This window comes from Dama dama, chromosome X, assembly GCF_033118175.1.
Source record: "Dama dama isolate Ldn47 chromosome X, ASM3311817v1, whole genome shotgun sequence".
Classification (NCBI taxonomy): domain Eukaryota; kingdom Metazoa; phylum Chordata; class Mammalia; order Artiodactyla; family Cervidae; genus Dama; species Dama dama.
Genome location: NC_083714.1, coordinates 124,689,539 through 124,716,904, shown reverse-complemented (window position 1 = coordinate 124,716,904; position 27,366 = coordinate 124,689,539).

Here is a 27,366-nt window from a genome sequence, read left to right as displayed (position 1 = left end):
TAGGGAATAATAGAAGGGGTGTTAATAAGTCTTAATATAGAGAATGACAAGGTGCATTTTGTGGTGGATTATTACTGGCAGAATCTTTTTTGATAACATAGCAGAAATGAATGTGAATTCTAAGTCTTCCATTTATTAGTTGCATGATCTTGGTCATATTCGTTTACTTCACTATGCCTCAGATTTATCTCCTAAGACATTAGTACACCAATATTACCTACCTCTCAGGATTGTAGTCAGAGTTAAATTATATGATGCACATGAAGAGTCTAGTAGAGTGCCTGGTATGGTAAATGCTTAATAAATATTGCCTGTCATTGTTTTTATTATAATTATATTAAATTGAATTTAAAGAAAAAAAATTAGTTTCCCAAGTAGGTTAATATGAAGAGTTAAAAGATTTAAGTCAAAAGGGTAATACATTCAGTCATTTTCTGAAATAAAGATATGCAATATTATAATGACCCAAGTCCCATGTGCTAGAAGAAAGAGAATAAATAAAGGACTAAAAGCAGAACATTTGTGCCCTTGACTTTAATTTCTTACTTTGGCCCTGATCCTTCGGTTATTTAGCATGATCCCAAGGAATTTTTCTACTTATTTCATTTAAAAATGCTACACTTTTGAAAAGAATTTCTGCCCCCCTCACCCCACTCCCACTTTAAAGGACTCAGGTATTTCTTGCAAACACTTGTACTTTGTCTAATTTAGGATGACACAGGAAAGGATACCTTGTGTCCCAAACAAACTCAGCTCTCTGACTCACTGGAAAATGATGCTGATTGCCGACTACTTTAGGGTTATTTCATTTATCAGTTAACTAGCTTTGATCCTTATGTAGAAAATATGCACGTTTAATTTGGTAGTGATATTTACCAATATTGCCATCTGTGGTGTCAGTGTTTATGGAAAAATTTTCTCTAAATGGTCCTTAAGGGAACCTCATCACACTTGGCACACATTTTTTAGAAATCTTTGTTTTTCTGTTGCTCTTTCAACTCAAAAATACCTATTTCATAAAATGAACACCATCTTCTCCTGTCTGTGGGATCTCAAGTCACTTAATCCCTTACTTCATTTTCTGATCTGTAAGAAGAGAGTAAAAATGTGTGCTTCACAGATTTATCCTTGGGATTTTACCTAGATAATGCATTTTGAAATACTTCTAGAGTGCCTACCACAGAGAAAGTGGCAGTCTAGTCCCTTCCAAAAGTTGAACTCTATTAGTTACTTAACCACTAACATTATGATTAGAAGTTGGTAAAATTAGTTGTGTAGCATTGTTTCAATGATGTGAACATTCCCAGTGTTCACTGGATGAGTTATGTCGCGTATCTGTAGTTTATAATTCAATTTTTGTGGAAATTCTTTTCTAGCTCTCCTCTACCAAGTATTCAATCTACAGCTTGTGACACAAGTACATGATTTTGGGTAGATGGTGGCTAAGTGCATTATATAAAAGATGTATTATTTACCAGGTCAAAGGTCAATGTGTTCATAATTTAATATGCCAAGGGTCAGACAGTCCAGAAATGTCTGCGAATTTCTGAAGTGACGTACATTTCTGAAATAAAACTGCCATTTTATAATGGATAGTACTTCAACTGGGTAGCCAAGCATACTTAGAAGATTTACGTGGCATAGCTCATCAGTGAGGCCCTCCATAAATCTACTCTGGGACAAATTTCCAGATTCCATTTTTAAGTACTTCAACATTCTTTTCTCTTTAAATAAGTCTTTCTCAAGAAAATTATCACAGTATTGCTCTTGGGACTGAATGTCCTTATGTGGTAGACTATTACATTTTCTGAAAGATTGCTTATTAATTTGGTAAATGTGATGGAGTCATTTATCTATTTTAGTTTTCTTGGATATGTTCATAGCAAAATTACTGTCATCTTTATAGTGAGGTAGAGGTGAAAGTAACTTTACTATGATAGGGACACTGCATCTCATTTTTCTTAATGAATAATATATTATTGTTGTAAAATTTGTTCATTAGCTATGGCAGTTTTATTCTGTTTTAATCCTGATAGATTGTTTTTATGCTTTATTTTATAATATTGTGTTCCATTGAAATATTTTCTTGAAAGCATTGTCAATGGATTTCTTCATTTTACTTAAACTGATAGTAAGAATATATTGATGATAATACTAATAATAGCAGCTAGCATTTTCTTAATGTGTACCATTTCTAAGTACCAAGGCATGATTTACATACCTGATATCATATAATAAAAAAAGAATCCTGCAAAGCCAGTAGTATCTCATTTTACAGATATCCAATATTGAGGCTAAGCAAGGAGACCAAATTTCCATTATAAATCTTGTAATGAATGCATTCCTTGGTTCATTTATCTATGCAACAAATTTTTGGACTGCCTGCCATGTACCAAAGGCTTCCCAGGTACCTTCCCACTACCCAGTAGTGGTAAAGAATCCACCTGCAAATGCAGGAGATGTGGGTTCAATTCCTGTTTCAGGAAGATCCCCTGGAGAAGGAAATGGCAACCCACTTGAGTATTCTTGCCTGAGAAATCCCATGGACAGAGGAGCCTGGTGGGTTACAGTCCATGGGGTTGCAAAGAGTCGGACATGACTAAACAACCAAACAACCACCACCACCATGTACCAAAGGACCTTGAATAGAGCATTTAACATTATAGACATAACCCCTGCCCTCAGAGCACTTCTAGTCCTTGAGAAAATTTAGAAGTTAGCCAAGATGTTACAAAAAAGTGTGATAAGTATTTTGCTATAGCTGGTGGAAGTTTTTAAATGAATATCAAGGAGACCTAGCCTGGAAGGAGAGGGCAAGAGTAGCCTGTGCAGGAAAGAATTAGTCAGGTCAGTGAAGGTGCTAAGTGAAGCTATGGAGTGGTTCAATAAGCTAGACATGATTCAGGGGAGAAGGTCTTGTATAGTGAATTCTCTAATCCATTGTAAGAAAATTAACTCGTATTCTAAGAGCAGGCATAATTATAGAAAGGCTATGTTACTGGAACCATAATCCAGGAAATAGTTTTAAATTGCAATTTCACATTGTTTGATGATTATTGAAGCCAATATATTTTGAATAAATGTTTCTTGTTTCTGGGTTAATATGACTTCCCCAATTGACCTTTCACAAATACCATTAGGCTTACCTTTTATTCAATAAATAAATGAAAATACTAACTTTTAGCACTTTGCATCAGCTTTCTTCTAAACATGAATACTTTTGTCTGACTGATGAAATTAAAAAATCTCACTTGCCTCTACATGCTGTAGTGGAATCAGTTTAAAGTTGAGGTTCAGTTCACAGAGAGTTGTTTAATTCCTGCATAACACTGTATAATTGGTGTGGCAGTGGTCTGCAAACATTTTTGATCATGCATCATATTGGTCAAAATATTTTTGGGCAAGCAGTATTTATCTATTAACAAGGAATTGCTATGCATAATTATATTAATTAGGGCTTCCCTTGTAGCTCAGCTGGTAAAGAATCCACCTGCAGTGTGGGAGACCTGGGTTTGATCCCTGGATTGGGAAGATCCCATGGAGTTGGGCATGGCAATCCATTCCAGTATTCTTGCCTGGAGAATCCCCATGGACAGAGGAGCCTGGTGGGCTATAGTCCATGGGTTGCAAAGAGTCGGACATGACTGAATGACTAAGCACAGCACTATATTAATATATAATGCACATTAGAAACCTAAATAACATAGAAAATTAGGATAAAAATAAATTGAAAATGAAGTTGCAGATTTTCTTCTCATGGCCAAGTTGAGCAAGTGTTGAGTATCACCCAGGGAATGGGAACTTGATTTGCTTACCATCACAGTGAGAGAGACAGAGATGAATCATCTGCTAATGTCTACCTTCAAGGAAGTAGAAAATGATAATAGGACAAGTTTACAACAGAATGCTATATTTTGTGGCATTTGAAATTGGAGTCATTGTGCAGTTCAAAGTCAGATTGGTGTTTTGGGGACTAATGTAGTTGTACAGTGGGGCTAAGGAAAGGGGTAATGGGCAAGAAAAATAGGAAGGCAGGTTGATGGTGCTTTAGAGCAAGGGTACCCAACCTCCGGGATCTAATGCCTGATGATCTGAGGTGGGGCGCATGTAGTAATAATAGAAATACTGTGCACAATAAATGTAATGCATGCACTTGAATCACACCCAAACCATCCCACCCACCCTTTGTAGAAAAATTGTCTTCCATGAAACTGGTCCCTGGTACCATAAAAGTTGGGGATTGTTGCTTTAGAGCAGGGCTTCTCAAAAGTTAAAAGTGCCTGAATCAGAGATCTGAGCTGAGGCCTGGGAATCTGCATTTCTAATAAACTCCAAGGTGATGCTGCTTTTGCTGGTATGCAGACCACACTTCTGAATAGCCAGGCATTAAAGGACTTTCATGTATCAACTGAGAAGTTTTGTATTTAGTATGGGAGGCAGTTGGTGGCTTCTGAAGGTGTTCCAACTAGGGGCAACATGATCAAGTTCAACTCCAGGTAAATTCATTTAGCAATAATTTATAGATTAGAAAGGAGCAGGGTGTGACCAGAGGTTGAGAGATAAGTCTGGAGGCTATTACAATAGTACAGGGTGAGAGGTACCTGCCTTCGAAGTAGGACACTTGCAGTGGAAACAGGAAGGAGAAGATAAAATCTGAAGGACATAGTAGAGGTAGAAGCAACCTGAGAAGAGAGATAACGAACTAACACAGGTATAATATATAAAACAAATTAAATTGCGGGTTAGAGAAACTAATGAGAAATCTGACCTCTTCTGTTCATCAAGTAATTTGGAAATTTGAATTTTCATAAATTTGAATACATACGCATAAATTATGTGTTGAACTAACCACAGGAAGATGTCTAGTAGAAAAGATCATAAAATAAAATCAAAATGCTGGAAGTGGACAAGTGGTTGGAATGTGTTTATCTTCTCTGATCTTTATTTCCAGAAGAAAATGCTTATCCTGGCAGTACATGTCCAAACAGGTTGAATAAATCTCAATGATTGTAAACAGTGCTTTATCCATCCTGAGCAAATGTTTCCTCTTCATTGGCCTCCAGATGAAAAACATGAGTGCCCACATAAAAATCCCTGAAATTTTTGAAGCGTTAAAGAAGCCAGTGGAGGTGACAGGGAGAAGTGTATTTTCTTTGTATGCTCTGAATTTCTGTAGCTGTTTTCTGCTGTTTGGCACGTCTTCCTTTGTGACCTGAATTTACGCTGCACACACTATCAGTCAGAGAGACCACTGCATTCATTTCCCTTGTATGTGTTTAGGTCTGGCTTCTACTGGACGATAAGTTCCTTGACAGCCAAGGCTGTGGCTTACTCATTTTGTATCCATGGATCCCAGCATAGATGTTGCATAAACTGTTTTGAGTGAATGAGTTATCCCAGAACCTGAAACAGATGTGAACACAGAGAAAATTTTCTTTAAAAATGAATGAATAAGTGGGTGAGTGAAACGGCAACTGTTGACTTAGTCCTTAGAGTGGCCATTTTCCAGATTCTCTTTTCTTTATTGTGAGATAAGTACCCATCTTATACAGCCCAAAGTATGCAACCAATATTTCACTCATCCATGCACACATTCTTTAAGTAGATTTCATTTATATGGTGACTTTGGAATCAGAAGGCTAAATCTTATTTAGGTCAAAATTAATGTGCTTTGCATTATAGTATAGTTTAAATATGTTTTCTTTACATCAGATCAATTTGCCATTTTTCACTCTGACTTTTTCATCATCGTTTCAAGCCTCCCATTTTTCTTTTTAAGAAATGGTTTCTTTATACTGTTATTGTTGTGTATGTGTGTTAGGAAAAACACTAACTACATTGGTTGGCATTTTATTACTATCTTCAGTAGTGTACTGTGGAAATCTATATCAGTGAGCACTAACATGGTCAGACAAAGGATTTTAGCTCTTAGTTCTTTCTGCACTGGGTATGTGAGGCCTCTGACTTGTGTTGACTGTGGTTAGGTCAACAGGATATAAATATTTTAAACTCACAACTGCCCCACAGTTTTTATCGAAAGGCACCTTACATTTGGGTTGGTTTTTGTATCTGAGACCTGAAAAGGTTAGTTACTCATGCTGCTGTTTTGTTTTCAAACTTTCTAGGATTCTAGCATATTTTTTAAAACTTAGTTTTCACTATTTTTTAAATGGTTATATTTTTGGTGATCATAGATAAGAGCAGAGCCTTGGAGACCATCCAGCTGAATCCTTCTGTGGTAGAAATGGTAAAATAAAAAGTTAAGTCACTTTGCAAAGGACACATAGCTGGTTATTGACAAAAATGGAGTAAAAATGAGAAATCCCCAAATCCCCAGCACTGTGATTTTCTCTTATGCTGTATTACATCATTAAAGGAATTTATCATTTCCCTGTGGCCAACAGAGAAGCTATGTTTAATGTTCAAGTCTGATTCATAGTTAATATTCATTGGATCTGTTGGAAACCTAGATATGATCAAAGCAAAAGACAAGCACTTCCTATAAGGCAGGATATGTCTTTAATTTGGATTGAAATCTCTTGAAACCCTCCCAGTTTATTGGTGTCCCCAAAGACTTACCAAATTTCTAGATTCACTGTTCTAAGGTTTGTCAGTAAGAGCAATATTTAGTCTTAAGATATTTTAGTTCTAAATTGTTTCTCTATACACTTTCTGTGTATAACAATAACATTGGATCTTCTTGGAAATGTTATTGTTCAGTTCAGCATGAGAGTTTGTTGATCTAAATACAAATTCTGAAAATTGCTTTATGATTTGTGCTATCATACATTTTTGCACTGGAGGGCAGTCACTGGTATGTAGAATGTAACTTCTGTTGAGGCTCATAGTCTACAGTATTTCTCAGGATAATGACAGATAATGCAAGGCTAGTGCACATGGTTTTTTTAATGCCTTCATTCTTGGCAGTAACAGATTGAATGAGGCAACCTTTTACACAGCCTATTTCATTCCATTCTCAAAGGAGACTATCATGCAATATGTCATTGACTTTAATTCTACCTACTTACTGTCATAGAGTAATCTTAATGGCTTGAAGAAGCCAGGGCCTCTTAACTCTGCTTCAAATCTATGCTTCTCTCCATTTTCACTACCAACAACCTATTTCAAACCATCACAACCTGAACAGTTGCAATTGCATCCACTCTTGCCCTGTTCAGCCCATTGTTTACTCAGCATTCAAGGCCATGTATACAAATACAAATCTGATCCATTTATTCTCTGTCCTAAAACCAGTCAGTAACTTCCCATAGCTCCCTGATTCTTACTATGTCCAGAAGAAAACTGCATGATGTTTTTCTTCTCCCATCTTCCTCCTGTCCATCTCTCCTCTCCCTCTAGTTTTCTCAGCTTCTACCCTCCATGAAAGCGCTTGCTTTGACTTTGTCACCTCTGACATGCTTTGGCCTTTGTGTATGCTGTTTATCCTCTGTGCAAAATATTTTTTGCCCATTTATTGGCAGTGCTTCAGCAAATTATCTCCTTTTCATGCATGAATTTTCAGGTTCAATGTCATTTTCTTAGGTAAGCTTTTTCTCACTTATGAAACTAGGTTAGAACTTATTATATATGTACCTTCTAATGCTGTGCAATTCAGCTTTGTAGCAATGGTCACAGATACATTTAATTAATTGTCAGTAATTTATTATAAATTTGTATTATAAATATTTTTTTATTTTTATGCTAAATATGGCCAAATATCCTTTATTCACCATTACATCACAAGATACTGGCATAACTGCTTTAAATATGATGGGTTTTCAGTAATATTTCTTGAGTGATTGTCTATCAAAGCTCAATTTCCTACTAGATTTGATGAACCTGGTGTTGATAAGTATGTCATGGGAGAGTGGTCTTCAACATGGTGTTTTGAATTTCAAGGGAACCCCAAAAATGTATTAGTAAGGAAATATTGAACCATAAAATTTTATTTTGTCATAAAAAATGTTGGTGCCTATTTTATAGCTCACATAAAGTATTGAGTTTGTATGGGCTTCCCAGGTGGCGCTAGTGGTTAGGAATCCACCTGCCAATGCAGGAGACACACGGATCAGTCCTTGGGTCAAGAAGATTCCCTGGAGGAAGAAACAGCAACCCACTCAGGAATTCTTGCTGGGAAAATACCATGGATAGAGGAGCCTGGTGGACTATAGTCTATGGGGTCACAACAAATTAGACACAAGTGAGCACAGCGCAGCACATCACAACACACTGAGTTTATAAACATACAATATGGAGATAAATGGAGAGAAATGTATTCCCTGTTCCCTTTTTCTTTCCTTTCATTGCCTTTTCTTTCTTTCTTTCATAAACTATTACATGATCAAAAATTCTGGAGGCTACTGATGTAGAAGAGCTTGACTTGCTTTTTGCTTAATATAAGTTTACCTTCTATTTAATAAGCAGAGATGGGCATATCTTTGACATTGCATTTTCCTTGGTCTAAATTTCTACCCTATTATTTAAAAACTGCTCCATTATAATTTTTTCCATTTATTTTTATTAGTTGGAGGCTAATTACTTTACAATATTGTAGTGGTTTTTGCCATACATTGACATGAATCAGCCATGGATTTACATGTGTTCCCCATCCCGATCCCCCCTCCCGCCTCCCTCTCCACCCGATCCCTCTGGGTCTTCCCAGTGCACCAGGCCCGAGCACTTGTCTCAGCATCCAACCTGGGCTGGTGATCTGTTTCACCCTAGATAATATACTTGTTGCAATGCTGGTCTCTCAGAACAGTAATTTGTTTAAAAAAACATTTATTTTTCTTCCCAAATGAAGGGTAGTGGGAAAAACAGTAACAGTTTCATATTAATGAGTCGATATTTAAAACATGATTTTGATACCATGTTACTCATATTATTGCTCTGTTGTCTTACCTAATCTGTGCTATATGTGCCAGCACCTGTAAGTGGCTTCATATAGGGTGAATAAGACATTTCAAATTACATGTCAACTTCCCTACCTCGCCTACACTGTCAAGAGTTGAGTAAAATGAAATAGACCAAGAAATGAACTTACTGGCAAATGCCCAAATGGATTATTAGATGAGATGGTACGAATTTATCTAAATATCACATTTGCCTCTGATTTTTAAATTGAAATCTCTAACAAAGGGTGGTTTTTTGGCTACTTTTATATTCCTGTGGCTGTTTTCTCTTTAATGTTTTAAAATGGATTCTGTAGGCATTGTCTTAAGCTATAGTCATTGTCTCACTATAGAGGTTACTTTATTCTCATCTTGTGATGTCATTGTTTTAAACAACAACAACAACAAAAATCATTTCTAATGATAATATTATAGCAGCTTTTTTGGGGCCTTTCTTCTGTAAACTAGAGTTTCAGGAACTTCATTAAATACAATTTAAGCCAAAATCTTATGGGAAATTGGAGACAGAACAATTCATAAGAAAAAAAATAATAATAATAAATTTTGAATGACTCTCCCTTGAAAGAATAGATGGTCATTTAGTTAAAAAAGCAATTTCAAACTACCTGGTAGAATTTAATTTAATTATTCTTACCATGATTTCTAAAAGAGTATTCATTGTTGCCTCCCTTAAGTTTAATGAAAATAATTACCAAATCTCTCTGTTATCTAGAAATTGAGTAAATAAACTGGTTCATTAACTTGAAAACATTATCAGGGTTCCAAAGTTTCACAAATGGAATTTTACATATTTAAATGAAGCAATAAAGGGAAGAAAATACGTGATAAAATAGTTCTATTTAATGTCTGCATGTGGTCCATGGCAAAAACAAATGTCACTTTGAAACTTTATTCCTATAATAATGCTGATTAAACTATAAAAGAAACTGTAAATTACTCCTAGAAGTCCTTCTTATGGACTTTAGGTTTCAATTTAAGCCATGTTTTCCATGTAACCTGGAGCAGCTATCTTACTATAAAATAGAAATTCTATAAGGAATGTGCTAAATTTATATCCTAATATTAGAACAAAATTCTGCACAGATTACATACAATTTAATAAAGATAATGCTGATTCTTACTTGGAAATAATATATTTTACATTGTGGATATTCATATTTTTATGTTATCCACAATGATCTTTTTCCTTTTTCAAGTCAACTTTCTGCAGAATCCCTCTTTCTAAAATATTTCTAAAATTCAATTCATATAGAAATCACTTTCCCTAGAAATATATATCCATCTGAAAATAGCCAGTATTTCTTGGCATTTTCTCATGTAATGCTGTACACAACCTTCCTTGTCTAATAAGAAAAAACTAGACATTACCTTTGCATCTTATTATTCATTAGAAAGACACGGAGTAGATATGTTTTCCAGGCTTGCTATGAGAATTTGGTAAAGGGCTAGATAGGAAGTTGAAGGCTGGTATTGAAGTGACTTGCAACTCTGATTTTTCTTTTTCAGTGTAGAAGTTCTACATACCTATATAATTTTGGATTATACAAATATTCCCAGCACTGCTTGATGAATTATTTGGAACTGTTCTTTAGTAGAAAAATGGGAAATGTAGTTAGCAAATATGCAACATATATGTAGAACAGAAGTGATTGGCACACAATGTTTATAGCAATTTAGGAAAGTAAATAGAAAAATCACTGTAAGTTATGAAGAAGTAATGCATAACATTCCAACCCCCTGATAATATTTCTTGAAAGTCAGTATGATCATATAATTACTTCTGGTATTAGAGATACATATTTTAGTTTTATTTGAACTGAGATAACTTCAGGAAAATGTTATTATTAAGAATTTCCCCTTCTTCCAGCCATTGTACTACATGCTTTAAGGACACAAAAATATGGGTGATTATTAAGTCATTGATGAGAAATTGCATTTAACAAAGTATGACTATGATCTGAATTTTCTGTGGATCATGGTTTACTCATTTTTACTGAATGTTGTATCCATTATACTGAAGTCATAGGGTAAAATTGAAAGAGCATGTATGCTGAAATTAAAATTCAGGTCTGTGTGGATGATGTGAACTACTCTGGATCTTAATTTTTTTCACATGTCAAATGGGCATTAGACTTCCTACTTTCCCAGCAAGTGGTAGGAATGGCATCATGATTGTCATAAGGTCAAAAAATATAAATCTTGTACCCACAGTATCTAGAGAATTCAAAATTCTAAGTTAAAATCAATTCAGTTGCCTTTATGTGAGTATGATAAAAAAAAGAAACATTTCATAAGGAAAATGATGAAATCATAGTAAAGATAAAGTCTACAGCTATAAGTGAGCACTATCAATAATTATGGAATGCATAAATAGAGGTAAAGTTAGTGAAAATTTGGGAAATAAAGTGTTCAATCAGTAATTTATTAGGCATGCAAAATTAAGACTGTAGACATACAAAAATAATTATCTGAGAGCAAACTAAATATCACGTCTGTGTTTCTAAATGTCAGTACAAATGGCAAATAAAGAAAGAGGGAAAAACCATTTATTTTGCTTTCAGCATAGCACTGAATGCTTTTGAATGTTTATTGTGTGTGTGTTTTGTGGGTAAAATAGCATCTTCTTAGCCGAGGAAATATGAATTTGTGTTCAAATATTGCTTTTCAAGTTGTTTTATATTTCTTACCAAATTCTAAATAGTGGTTCATTTTGCCAATAATAACCTCAAGATGTGTTTAATAACTCAAGGTTTTTTTTTTTTTAACCATTCAACTAGTTTGACTAAATTCAGCTTAATAGCACACATGTGGTTCCTTTTAGCATCAAGAAAATTACTACGTTTTTCTTTTCAAAAGGTTAAGTTTGCTGTATGACTGAAATCAAGTTTAAACTCTCTTTAATACTATATAAGTATATCTAAAGCCTAGTTATAGAATTTGTTTCTAAAGGGAATTGTGTGATCTTAAACTATATCCGTGGCTTTCAGTTCAGTACTTATAGCAATGATTCTCACAGTGTAGTTCCTGGGCCAGAAACAGTAGAATAATATGGGAACTTGTTGAAGATGGAGATTCTTGTTCTCCTCTAGGTGGTTCTCATTCCTGGCACTTTAATGTCATAAAGTAGTGTTAACAGCAGTGAAGTATAACTTGTGAGGCGAGCATATTTTCAGAGAAGAGCAATGAGTCTTGTGTGATTGAATAACAAGCCCAAGGAGTTGAGGAATCATGTTAAGGATGATTGGCATCACTGGAAAGCTATTGGATGACTGTCTTTAAGATCTCACTTAAAGGATGGAGAATCAGAACCAAGTAGGGAGGCAGTGAAAAAAGAACTAGTGATTTTAACACAAGAACATTTATTTGGCCAGAGACTGAGAAGGGAAATTGTTGTGTCACACACACACACACACACACACACACACACACACACTCATATTTCTTATAGAACAAGGAGGTCATGGGTTTGCTGGTAAACTCACCCATGGCAACTGGCTTGAGGTACCTTTTATCTCAAAAGAGTCTCATATTCCAGTATACTTAATAATCCCCTGAATAATTATTTCAATTGCAAATTCCTGAGCCATTTCCTCAGAGATTGTGACTTAAAAAGTCCAAGGACCACACTTACAAAAACTGTGCTAAAGGGATTTTGGGCCTCCAAAATCTCTGCAAATGGTGACTGCAGCTGTGAAATGAAAAGACACTTACTCCTTGGGAGGAAAGTTATGGCCAACCTAGACAACATATTAAAAAGCAGAGACATTACTTTGCCAACAAAGGTCCACCTAGTCCAGGCTATGGTTTTTATAGTAGTCATGTATGGATGTGAGAGTTGGACTATAAAGAAAGATAAAGACCATTACAGTATACTAACACTTATATATGGAATTTAGAAAGATGGTAATGATAACCCTATATGCAAAACAGAAAAAGAGACACAGAAGTACAGAACAGACTTTTGGACTCTGTGGGAGAAGGTGAGGGTGGGATGTTTCGAGAGAACAGCATGTATATTATCTATGGTGAAACAGATCATCAGCCCAGGTGGGATGCATGAGACAAGTGCTCGGGCCTGGTGCACTGGGAAGACCCAGAGGAATCGGGTGGAGAGGGAGGTGGGAGGGGGGATCGGGATGGGGAACACATGTAAATCCATGGCTGATTCATGTCAATGTATGACAAAACCCACTGCAATGTTGTGAAGTAATTAACCTCCAACTAATAAAAATAAATGAAAAAAGAAAGAAAGAAAGAAAGCTGAGCACTGAAGAATTGATGCTTTTGAACTGTGGTGTTGGAGAAGACTCGAGAGTCCCTTGGACTGCAAGGAGATCCAACCAGTGCATCCTAAAGGAAATCAGTCCTGGGTGTTCATTGGAAGGACTGATGCTGAAGCTGAAACTCCAATACTTTGGCCACCTGATGTGCAGAACTGACTCATTGGAAAAGACCCTGATGCTGGGAAAGATTTAAGGCAGGAGGAGAAGGGGACAACAGAGGATGAGATGGTTGGATGGCATCACCGACTCAATGGACATGAGTTTGAGTAAACTCCAGGAGTTGGTGATGGACAGGGAGCCCTGGCATGCTGCAGTCCATGGGGTCACAAAGAGTAGGACACAACTGAGCGACTGAACTGAAAGTGTTTTGGGTAGACAGAGGGTTTTACTCAAATTCCCTATGCAAATCAGTGTTATGCATTGTGGTAAAAAGTAACTATTCAAAATGTAAATAAGTATAAATATTTAAATAAAAATATTCTGAAGAAAGCTTTTATTTTAGCTCTTTATTCTATATGTGGGGAATTCCTCTTGTCAGTTTCTAGTTTTATCCACTTAATGAGTGAAATAGAATCAGAACCTAAGGACTTTCTATATTGTTAACAATAATGAATAAATAGCTCACCCTGCATCATTTTCTAGTGTTCTGTTTTATGAAAGAACAGAAAATTCCTACCTTATGTCTACTAACTCTCTTAAGTGAAGTCTTTCCAGATTGATTGGTTTGATTTTTGATTGATCTAATTACATTTTCCTTCTTATTGCTAATGGTGATTACAAGGACATTCTTTCCTTATTATTGATAATGATGATTACAAGGCCACTCTATTCTTATAAATTTGCTCAAGCAAAATAGCTGAGGCTATTTCAATTATTTTCAAGCTATGAGAGTAACTTGATGGCTGAGAGATATACTGCAAATTTTAAACTATGACATATACTCTGTTTACAAAATGGTCTCAGTGTGGGTGACAATAACCAGTAGCCACATGTCACCTAGAGCCAAAGGGGAAATATATATGTCGAGGAAAAATGAAATATATGAAAAGACATTTTAAAATGCATGTGGTTTTTAGATTAAATTGATTATATATGAAGACATAGAAATTGTAGTGCATATCAAATGAAAACTTCTGAACTAAAGTAAGACATAATAACCATCTTTACATGGGAAGCTGGCAAACAGTAAATGACTTTGTTTTGTATTTTACTATCATTTAAAACTCACAAAGCTTCAGAAATAGATTTATAGTAAGTGTGGTTTTAATAATATAGAATATTGGATATTTTACTCTGGTAAAGTACAGGAAACGACTTCTCTGTTGAAAATGCATGTAAGAGTTGATTTATTTAAATCGTGGTGGGTTTCTTTACTAAATTTATTTGACGAGGTTCTGTACTATGTGTAAGGAGGCATGAAAAAATCCAGGAATCTCAGCTTATGTACCAAGACTTCATGTTCAAAATTAATACAAGTTGTCATATTGTACTTAAAATGTTCTACAATAATTAATTTTTAAAGAAAAATGATGGTGACCCTTTTGTCATAGTGACAAGTCACTACTTATTTATGTTTTGAAATTGGGTTTGTTTGTTTTTTCACTGCCTTATTGCAAAACACAGTATGTCATATAAAATATATATCCAAGTGCTTTGGAAAGCCTACCAAGTGAGTTATGAGTGGGATGAGCTTAATCAGTTTATTATTTCTTAAGCTTTGTAGCTACAAGTAAAAGCAAAATGCAATTCAATAATTGAAAATGCCACATATTGTACCCTGGAGTTTCCCATGCAGAGGGAGAAATAGAAAAATGATAGTTGCTAGAATTTGGAAACTATATGTGAGCAGCTTCTTTTAATAAGATTCCAGTGTATGTTCCATGTAGAAATGGGAACATTAAATTTTTTTCTTGAGATAGTATATTGCCTCATATAATGTTTTTCTTTACTTTATCTTCATAGTTCTAAAACTGTAGCCTGCATCAGAATTCCCTGGAAGGCTAGAGAAACCCAATTTGCTGGGCCCCAGACCTGGAATTTCTGATGCTGTAGATCTCGGGTAGCATCTGATAATTTGCTTTTCTAACCAGTCCCTAGGTGATGCTGATACTGCTGGTTCAGGGACCACACTTTGGAAACCATTAGCCTAGTCTTTCATAAATAAATGTGAAACCCCGAAAAATGGCAGCTTCCAAGGGATTCCTCAACTGTTATAGATATATTTATTATGAATCGTTACCTTTAATTTTTAATGGAAAATAATGAGCTTTTATGGTAGCTACTGAAAGGAGAACTTCTGTTACATTTTTTTTTCCTTCTCTGGCAAACTAGGTAAACAATCCATGCTTACTTAAATCTGATGATCATATCAGGGCTTGCAGAGGCACTACAGATCTTTCTTTTCTATGTGATGAATAGGTGTCAGTGTGAAAATGTGCACACTTTCTGCTGCGTTGTTATTGTCCCCCTCTATCAAAGTCAGCAATCTTTTGGCCAGTGTATGTCTTCAGAGTTCTGTCATTGAGAAGCAGAAGGAGGCTGGACAATGATTCAAATGATGTTGAGCAAGTCCAGAAAGCATTCCATTTCAGAACTCCAGAATGATTCACCATTTTCTTCTTTGGGTTTGGATTTGATGGTTTTGATAGTTCCTGACTCATCAGTCTTTTCGGTATCTTTACTCTCTTTACAATGAAATTGAAGGCTGGCACTAGAGGAAGTAGGGCTCTGTCAAGGAGAATTCATCTCCCCTTGCCTGAAAAGAGAGATGACTGTACAGTCAACTGAGCTGAATTCTGCTTCAGTGGAGATGAAGAAAAAGAGGAAACACAGTTCTACTAGTTGGAGAACATTCCATGATGCATGGCATATTGCTGGCTATGTGGCTAAGGGTGCCTTTCTCTTTTCTTTTGGAAAGAACAAAGTTGTTTTGCCTTAAATCACTTGTTTTACTGATTCATTATGACGATTTATTCAATGGTCATTTCAGTACATTCAGAATTAAAATAGATTTAATTCTTAACAAATGATTTTTCCTCGCTACAGTTACACTGTACTTTTCTCACACATTCTAGTGCTGTCTCCAGTTGAATAGACCTTTTTTTTTAACTGCCAATTTTTCACCAAATGATTGTGTTCTTTTACAGAGCAGAAGTGGTTAATTCTTTAATATGAAATATATTTGCTTTTCTTAAATATAGCAGTCAACTGTTCACACATAAAAACACATTTGTACAAAGCACGACATTTAAAAGAATTGCATTGTTTAACTGAAAAAAAAAAAAAAGCACTCTCTTCCTAAGAAGTCTGTTTTATATTTTTGCTTGTTCTAAAATAGTGTAGTAGTCACAGTAATGATCCCTCAGAGATGTCAAATCCCCAGCACCGGAACTGTCTTACCTTACATGACCAAAGAGAGTTTGCAGATATGATTAAGTTAAGGATTTGAGATGGAGAGGTTACCCTGGATTATCTAGGAGGGCCTAATATAATCACAAGAGTCCTTGTAAGAGGCATGCAAGAAAGTCTGACACAGAGTCAGAGAAGGAGCTCTGTGTAAGTAAGGTTTTAGTAATCATTGTTTAATGCACGCCAAATTGGAAGGATCTGTTGTGACTTTCCCCTTCTTTTTTAGCAACCTCAAACCATGAATGCAATTTTTTATTCGCTTTCAGTATGGAGTCTTTACTGACTTCCCAGGTGCCTCAGCGGTAAAGAATCCACTTGCAAGGCAGGAGATGCGGCAGGAGCCTTGAGTTCAATCCCTGGGTCGGGAAGATCCCCTGAGAAGGACATGGCAACCCACTCTAATATTCTTGCCTGGGAAATCCCATTGACAAGGAGCCTGGCACAGTCCATGGGGTCGCAAAAGAGTTGGACTTGACTAAGCGACTAAACAACAGAGGGTCTTTATAGACTGAGTAGGGGGAGAATGATGTTTTTATATCACTGCTGAGTGGAAGAGTGGTTCTCAAATTTTATTTTGCCCCAGAATCACATGGAAGACTAGCTAAAACTGAAGAGTTTCTGATTCAATTAGGTCCAGGTGGGATCCACAAATTTGCATTTCTAACACATTCTCTGGTTGAGGCTGCTAAAGATCTGGGATACTTTGACATTTTTGAGATACTTTGAGAACTAATGGACTGTGTAATCCATTCATGAACACTAGTGGTCCAGAATAGCACTTCATCTTTGTAGGTGATGAAAAAAACATGTCTCTTTTGGGCTTTGATCAAGTGAACAACAATAAAACAATTCATATTCATTTTTGCTCACTCTCTCTTGCTTTCCCGCTCTCAAAAAAATGCTTCTTAAAAATCTCATTCAATAACACATATTACAATGAGGAACTTCACATAGAACAATGATTGTCAGTGCAATCAGAACTATTGTCTTTAAGAAGGGAAATAAAATGAGCAACAAAGGGTAATGTTTTACATGAAGAACCTCTGAAAATCTGCAGATATATCTAAGGTTTATTTTTACATATTTTAATCCTCTTGCATCTCTTGGAGATAGGTAAGATTTAAGTATTATTTATCCTTCCTTCTCAAGAAGAAGAGATTACATTATTTTTATTTTTTGAGGGAGCAGTGGGACCTCAATTAGGCTGTTTTTCCTTGTTTCTAAATCTTGTGCTTTCAATTGATCCACTTTACCTACTAAAAGCCTATTTATTTTCTTGTACTTTGCTATATTGCTTAGAATTTAAATGTTACAGTGGAGTCTTAGAATCTTATATCTTTATAGGTGCATATGTACGTGTGTGTGTGTGTGTGTGTATCAAATTGTGTGAAGCAAAGTAATGGAGGCTTAATTCATGGTGTGTGTGTGACACACACACAAAATGAAACAAAATGAAAACACAGATCTGTGTTTTCATTTTGTTTCCTTCTTTGGACAAACATTATTACTAAACACAAACCAGAAAACCCCAAAACCTTCCATATTGTATTTCCAATGTGCGATCTGCTTAAGTTCTGTGGAGTAGGTTAAGTGAAAGTCGCTCAATTGTGTCCGACTCTTTGCAACCCCATGGACTTATACAGTCCATGGAATTCTCCAGGCCAGCATACTGGAGTCGGTAGCCTTTCCCTTCTCCAAGGGATCTCTCCAACCCAGGTATCAATCCCAGGTCTCCTTCATTGCAGACGAGTTCTTACCAGCTGTGCCACAGGGGAAGCCCATGAAATAGGTTACATGGTGATTAAATACAGCTCTGCAAACAGATGTGCTTTCGGAGCCTTGCTTTGTCACTTGCTAACATGTGAACTGAAGGAGGTTAATTAAGATCCTTTAATCTCAATTTCCTCACCTATAGTGAAAACTGTACTAGTCCTATCCTAGGGTTCTGATGAAGAGTCAGTGAAATAAAATTTTTAAGGCTCTTAGCATATTTTGCATTCAAGAAAATTATTCATTGCTATCTCAGCTGTTTAATACTATGTTCTCACTAGTATTTGTACAGTAGCACTGTTGTGTCTTTACAGAAGCTCAAAATGCATCTTTTGATTCTAAGAATATTTAACTTCAGAATCTTGGCCAAAGACATTACATACTAGGTAATATAGCTAGGTAATATGTCTAGGTAATACTGCCACTGTTGCACATAGATGTGGATGTTAAGCCCCTAACTCTTCATTTTGAAAGATATTTTCTTTACTTGTACTTTGAACACCTTGATCATTAGGCTGAAGTTCTTTGATGTAGCAAACTTTAGAGAGAATTCGGTAGAATCGTTTATTGACTCATTCAATCAAGGAATAATAATACAATGCCTATTTTGTACCACATCTTCTTTTAGGGGGATTTAGCAATGAAACGACTGAAGCGACTTAGCAGCAGCAATGAAACAAGCAGAGAAGAAAATTCTGCCCCTATGACACTTATATTCTAGTGGATTGACTGCTCTCAGATGTACATAAAATAAATAATTGCAATTATATTTATATAACTAAGTCAATTTTATCCCTTTTTCAGATTTTTTACAAAATAATGTTCCTTTTTAAATTTTCATAATGCAAAGCAGTTGCAACTGAAGAAAAATTGCATTCATTTTATGCAATTTATCTGGGCTCTTCACCATTTTTAATGTTAACTGTAAGTGATTTTTGAAAGTTAAACTCTCAAGCACATTAAATGACAGATTTTGAGTTTTTAATTGATGTTATCAACATCAACTATTTTTGTCTCAGCATCTATCATCTTCCTTTAAATAGTGCTCAGATTTTCCTCCTGGAATCCACCAGGGCCTTGACTTACCTGCATCAAGTATTCCTAGATCCTTGGATTGGCCATGAACCTCCAGACTTGGACCTAAGCTGCTCAATACGGTCATTCCCCAAGCCTCATTGATTAGTTTGGAGATGAACGTATATGTGCCTTAGATTGATCAGTGAGGATTGGTGGAGTTTACCTCCCTGATTTTGTTTGAGTGATAGGAAATCCAGCTGAATTTGAAACTGACGGGCTGTGAAACTAGAATTTCTGGTATTTATATAATGTGAGAATGAAGTCACTCAGGAAGGAAAGCAGAACTGAGCCAAGCCCAGAGACAGTGAAACTGAATCTGGCACCTTGCTTTATGCCTCTTGATTTAAGCTAGACCCACCCATGGGCTTTTCCATTATGTAATGTCCACAACAGAACATTTTGTGTTGGTTGATTTGCAGACAGGTGTGTAGCACTGGTAATTCCATTCCAGAAGTGGCAGAGCTAAGGTGATTTGGTTTTCTAAAATGGTGAAAAGGCCTTTGTAAAATTGCAAATGAAGCAATTTTATTAAAGTGCTTATTTAAAATTGCAAATGAAGCCAACATCTTTTTTTTTGAATTGCACATAGTTGAGTTATAAGAAAAATCGATATATATTAAACTTTGAAAACTCTTTTGCGTGTTCATATTAAATGGATTTAGGCTCTAGGTTCATGTAACTAGAAACAATTCTTTTCACTTTTGTAAGTGTCCAGAGGAGCATTCTAAAGTCGTGCAAATGGTGGGACAATGCTTTGTCATTTGGGAATGGTGAAGGGAATGGCTACCCACTCAAGTATTCTTGCTGGAGAATTCAATGGACAGAGGAGCCTGGCAGGCTACAGTCCACGGGATTGCAAAGAGTTGGACACGACCGAACTACTAACACTTTCACTTCACATATTCCAAAGATGTCCATGTCCTGATGCTCAGAACCTGTGAATATATATGACAAAAGAGACCTTGCAGGTGTGACTTAATTAATGATCTTGTGATGGGGATGTTATCCTGGATTATCAGAGTGGGCCTGTTACAGCCTCAGGGTTATCTTATATGAGGGAGGAAAAGAGGGTCAGTGTCAGAGATGTGGTGAAAGGAAAGAGAGCTCAGAGTAATGCAGAACCATGAGACAGGGAATGTGGGAAGCTTCTAGAAAGTGGCAAAGGCATAAAAACGGATTCTTCTCTATAGCCTCCAAAAGGAATACAGCCCTGCCTATCTGCTTAAGACTTCTGATCTCCAGAATGGTAAAATAATAAATCTGTGCTGTTTTAAGTCACTAGGTTTATGGTTAGTTTTTACAACAGCAGTAGGAGACTGATAAATGTTTTAAATACTAAATGTCAGTATTGCCTTCCAGTCAGCGTCACAACAAAAAGAAATCAAATCTTTCTAAAATGTGTATAGTGGAAATAACTTGTTCTGGTTACCCCCTCTTGTAAATTATCACTTCACTCTGATCTGGGCTAATGTAGACCTCTAAACATTTTCCCATTCTTCACATCTCCATATTTCTGATCCAGCCTCCTCACTCTGGATTACCAGTGTTATTTTCTTTCAAATCTACATCTCATTCTGTAAGTCGTTTGCCTGGGCATTTTCATGGCCTGTGAGATATCTATGGAATAAAGTACAAGCAGGATAATGTCTTTGACAAAGCTCTTCACAATCTAGTTCTTCATTATCTTTCCAAATATTCCCCTCATCACACTTTTATCCCTTCTCACACTCCATAGTCCAATCTGTCATCCCCAGTACATGGGAGACTATTTTCTAGTCTCTGTCTCTTTGCTTAAGCTTTTCCCACTGTCTGACATGCCTTCATCCCTTCTCCTTAACCCCATTCCTGTTAAAATATATATATATATATAATATATATATTATTTTTTATATATTTTATATATATAATAAAATTTTATTTATAATTTTATGTATATTATATAATATATAATTATATACATATATATATATATATATATATCTCTTTTTTACCCCTCATTTCCAGACTCAAATTGTTTTCAAGATTTTCACTCAATGAAACTTTTTTATTCCTCTAGTTAGAATTGATCATGTTTTTAAGGCTCCCATTTCAGCCTGTATATACTTTTGTTATAAAATACACACCATCGCTAAGAGTCAGACACGACTGAGCGACTTCACTTTACTTTTCACTCTCATGCATTGGAGAAGGAAATGGCAACCCACTCCAGTGTTCTTGTCTGGAGAGTCCCAGGGATGGGGGATCCTGGTGGGCTGCCATCTATGGGGTCGCACAGAGTCAGACACTACTGAAGCGACTTAGCAGCAGCAGCAGCAGCAGCAGACACTATCACCCTGGCTTGTTCACACCTCTAGTTCCCATTTCTAGACCATGAGTGCCTAAGCAGCAGCAATGTTATTTAAATAGTCTGTGTTTCAAGCAACTAATAAATTATTTCAGAGGGTGAATAAGTGAAGTGAGTGAAGTCGCTCAGTTGTGTCCGACTCTTTGCGACCCTGTGGACTGTAGCTTACCAAGCTCCTGCGTCCATGGGATTCTCCAGGCAAGAATACTGGAGTGGGATGCCATTTCCTTCTCTAGGGGATCTTCCCGACCCAGAAATCGAACCTGGGTCGACCCGCATTGGAGGCAAACGCTTTAACCTCTGAGCCACTAGGGAAGTCCCCATTTCAGAGGATAAAGTAAAGTAAAGTAAAGTTGCTCAGTCGTGTCCGACTCTTTGCAACCCCATGGACTGTAGCCCACCGGGCTTCTCCCATGGGATTTTCCAGGCAAGAGTACTGGAGTGGGTTACCATTTCCTTCTCCAGAGGATCTTCCCCACCCAGGGATCGAACCTGGGTCTCCCACATTGTAGGCAGATGCTTTACCGTCTGAGCCACCTGGGAAGTCCTATTTCAAAGGGTAGTGCTAATAAAGATTTGATGAATTAATTAAATTAACCAGTATTCATCAGAGCCCATATGATGACATTTGATTGAGAGTTGATATTTAAATTATTATTAGATTGAGGTTTGTTTTCTGCAAAGCACCACCTAACATACCCCTGTAGAATTAAATTGAGCCATTTAAATTATGTCGTCTTCATAGGGACGGTGATCCTATTCTTTTCCAATTTTTTGATGAGCACTATATGAAAATGCAAATAAAATAATGCTCTCATGTCAAAATGAATTATACAGATCATTTTCTATTATTCCACTGAACTTAATGCAGAAGAAATTTTTGTTAGGCTATATAAGACGTATTATGGTGTTCCCAGAGCCATGATGATTTTTATTGTTCCATGAAGGTCTCATAAAGTATTCATGGGGTTAATTGTACACTGTTAGAAATCTGTCATTTTTACCACTTTTAATGATACTTTTAAAATGATCATGTGTAATTTGTGAGTTAAAAAATATATTTTTAGGTGTCAAGGCAATAAGAGCTTTTTGTCAAGTGAGTCACTATGTAAAACTTTGCATTTGTCATTCATACAATTACAGACTATTTAATGGACTGGAAATATTCCTTAGAGCTCTGCTCTTAAATAGGCATGGTGGTAAATTTCTAATGTGTCTGTATTCTATTTTGGTTTCTGACAAAATGACTTAATGGCATGGACTCTTAACGTGACTTTATCCCTACCTTGCTGTGTGACCTTGAGGGAAATTGTTTACCTGTGTTAAATTTCCCTTTAACTCTAAAATGGGAATAATGATATTGGTCATCTCAAAGGGTTGTTGTATCAAATGAAAATTCAGGTAAAGCACTTAGCGCAATGACTGGCTCAAAGTAAATTCTCCATAAAGATTAGTGTAATTATCATTGTTAGCCCTGGCTCCCTTTTACTTTATTGTTTCTAATTTAATACTCTTCTCTTAGGATATATTCTCTGAATAATGCTGACTTCTTACTACTGTAAGTCATAAAACATAATTAAACTATAAACCTTCTTCTCAGGGTGATTTACAATGTAACAGAGGGAGATATTACTATATCTATGACTAATTATAAGGAAGAATATGATTAATTGCTTGAGAAGGTAAAATGGGTGTGTAAGAAAGGAGAAATGACCTTCACCACCTGGGACAGATATCAAGGTGGTGGTGGCAATGAAAGGCTCTATTTTATTTTTAAAGTATTTTTAAAGTATTTTAAAATGGGTCTAATTTTGACTATGGTGATAAAGAGGTATTCCAGGCAAGGAGCAGGAAATGACTATGAAGATGGAGAATAAGAGGACTTAAATAAAATAAATAGGTCTAGTTTTAGTCCAAATGGTCACCCTACTGTTAGTTTTAGCATTTTTGCCACCTGAGTCTCTTAAAAAATAACTCACTGTTAATAGGCTTTTTCTTATCAGACTGCAGTAAACTCTTAAAATTTATTTTCAAGTTGCCATGTGGAAATGTTTGTTTTCATTCACAAAAATTCATGACACATACAAAATACAATGATGCTATAAAAATGAATGATTAGCATATCCACTGTTTAAAAAAAACTACGTACATGCAGCAGAGTTGAAAGCCTATAACAAAAATACTGGAATGAAACGATTACACATTTGGCCTCATATGACTTCTTTGTAACCAAGTTGGACAGAATGCCAGGCCAGTATGATTGGTTTTGCAGAAACGAAATATTAGGATGCCATAAAACAGTCTGACTCCATGCATACAATCTTTTACTCTAGTATGTGACAAAGGCTAGGAACTCTACAAAGTGGCCCCAACAAAAAAGGAAAAACAGAAGGAATGTAAGGAAGAGGAGGGGGAATGAAAATGATATTTGTCATCCCCTTCCCTGTTCCCATTGTTGTGGCAATATGTCACCATGGTAACCTGAAAAAGAAACTCTGTCTTCAAACTGACACATTCTAATAAGGTTTAATATTATATTTTTAATATATATTTGTATTATGACTAATAAGTGTAACAATAATAATAGTTGTTGATCGATTGATGAATATATGACAGATACTATATTAGATATTTGGATACATGATGTACACTGCTGTGTAGATTTTTTTTTAATATTCATTTCGTAGGCAAGGAAGTTGAGACAGAAAATAAATGACAGAATCAGAATTTGAAGGTTATACTGGATGACAGAAAAACATTTAGCCACTATTCTGCACTGTGGGGCCTAGCATGGTGCTTGGCTTATATATTGAAGAGTGAACAAATATTGTATGAAAACATTTACTGATCTTTGCAACCCTCTCCTAAGAATCGTGGCAGAGCCCAAGCAGACAGATTTGACCCTATTTACAGGCTAACATGATGGCTTGCCATAGCTTTATGGTTACTGGCAGAAGACATAGATCTGGAGTCAGAGACTAAGGGCCCTTTTACTCACAGCAATAGCAGTTCTCCAAACCCCAGTTCCCTCAGTGTGGCGTGATGAGGGCCCACTGACACCTGTTTGAACATTGAGTTCCATTACTGGAGGTGAACGCTGTATCAAGAAAAAACAAATATTTTACACTGAACAGTAAGCATGTCTGCCCATTGCTCTGAAGGGAGACACTGTTTCTATCTTTTGAGAATATTGACTGTACCAATACCTTTAAAAAGATAGTCTAAGAAAAAGGACCTCTGTTCACAAGCTTTACGGAAACGTGAGGAACCCATGGAGAAGGTCTCAACACCTTTTATTTGCATAAATGCATTCTTATGCATTTATGGTCATCTACTCCCCTAATTTTCTGTCTGCATACATTTTTTTTCTTGTCTTTTTACAATAAATATTCATTTATTTATTTGACTGTGTCAGGTCTTAGTTGCAGGATGCAGGATCTAGTTCCCTGACCAGGAATTGAACCCGAGCCCCCTGCATTGAGAACAGAATCTTAGCCACTGGACCACCAGGGAAGTCTAAGTCTTCATCCTTTTTGGCTGACGTGCCAGTTTGCTTTCTTATGGGAAACTCTAGCTGCGTACTGGCATACTGACATTGGCCAGCCTGAAACCAGGAGGAAACCCTATATTGTACTGCACCCAAGGGACCACGGCCGTTTCTGCTGCGGTGGTTTAACGTGCCCTCTAGAGCCCTGCCCTCTGGTGTAGTGTTATTCCAATTGGGTAAGTTCCCATAAGCATTCCTGTCTTTGTACACAGGAAGTCAGTGCAAAGAAACAGGTGGATCCTCCAGCTTGGGTGGAAACTAGAGCAGTTTTTCCAGGAGCCTACACTGCTTACAGCCTCCAGGCATGTGATTGGAATCATTCTTCTTCTATAGAATTCCCTCTGATTCTTTACAATAAACTTCCATTCCTTTAAGCCATCTCTTAAAGTCTCCTCCTTTGTGACTCTGAGGAATTTGAATGGCAGGATAGCACTATATTTATCTTCCTAATTTTAAAAGCATTTAATTACTAATAATTACCATCAATGTGTTTTTTTCCCCCCTAGTGCACATTAAAAACTTTGAATTCCATTTTCTATAATAATTTAAATCAATCTGGAGGGACAGAGAGTAGTTAATTATCTATAATTTCTCAAAATAGAAATGCTGAAATTATTGAATTGAAACAGAAATCTAGTGGAGAATAAAACTGAAAAAAAAATAGAATTGTGTGACAAAGAGGGATATAGCAAAATTTAACTTTCCTTAAAAGTTGAAAAAGCTGTTTAGTACTATAATTGAGTTTAAAAATACTCTAGTTGAATCAGTATTTCATGGCATGTTTCCTAAAGCACTATTTTTCCACTGAAACTTAAAGACGATTGCTTCTGAAGTATTATTACTTTAATGGGTTTAATATGCAACTGTGAGCCACAAGAAGGGAGCAATTGGGAAATGTGTGGTTTTTTTTTGTTTTTTTGTTTTTTTTCTGTTTTAGTTCCTTTCAGGACCAGTTGAGTTTAGATAGTCCGTATTTTTGACTTGTCAAACAAGTCCACCTTCTTTCGAATTTCTTTACAAAACAACTTCTTTGACATGAAGACAAAGCAAAATAGACCATGTGTATATACTTTTTGCAATGTGCAGTCATGTAAAGGGCATGGCTTTTAGACTCAAACACACTTTAATTTGAAAAGTTCTGCCTGTATGTTTGCATTTATTGAAGAGGCTTCCTTGCTTACTTATATAACTAATTCTGGAGTACATTAGCTATTAAGGCAATTATTTAATATTAGGTTGACCAAAAGTTTCATTTGGATTTTTCTGTAAAATCTTTCAACTTTTTGACCAACCCAATAGTTATAAGGATTAAATAAACAAGCACTTATATAATATAACACAATTGTAACTCAACCTTACCTCCTACTTTTGTTTTAAGAGTATGGCGCTACTGCTCCTCAGTTTCTCCATGAAATGTAGTATTCAGCTGGTGACCCTTTGGATCACCTTCAGAAGGCAAAAGACCCCCCCCCTCTCAGTAATTAATGTGTCCAATAATAATCTAAAACTCTAAATGTATTTAAAGTACTGTCTTCCTGATTCCTGGGTTCGGGAGACCCCCTGGAGAAGGGAATGGCAACCCACTCCAGTATTCTTGCCTGGAGAATCCCATAGACAGAGAAGCCTGGCGGGCTCTAGTCCATGGGGTCATGAAGAGTCGGACACAACTGAGCGGCTAACACTTTCATACTTTCCTTCTCCATATCTCCTCCATCCCCTGGTGTGTCCCAGTGGCAAGCTGGAAGGTGTGGTTTATTTTCTTATTTCTCTGCCATGCATTTAAAAAATTATTAGCTTATAACTGATTTACAACGTTGTGTTAGTTTCAGATGTACAGTAAAGTGAATCAGTCATGCATACACATGTTGTTGTTGTTCAGTCATCCAACCATGTCTGACTCCTTGTGACCCCATGAACTGCAGCACACCAGGCCTCCCTGATCATCAGCAACTCCTGGAGCTTGCTCAAACTCATGTCCATTGAGTCGGTGATGCCATCCAACCATCTCATCCTCTGACGCCCTCT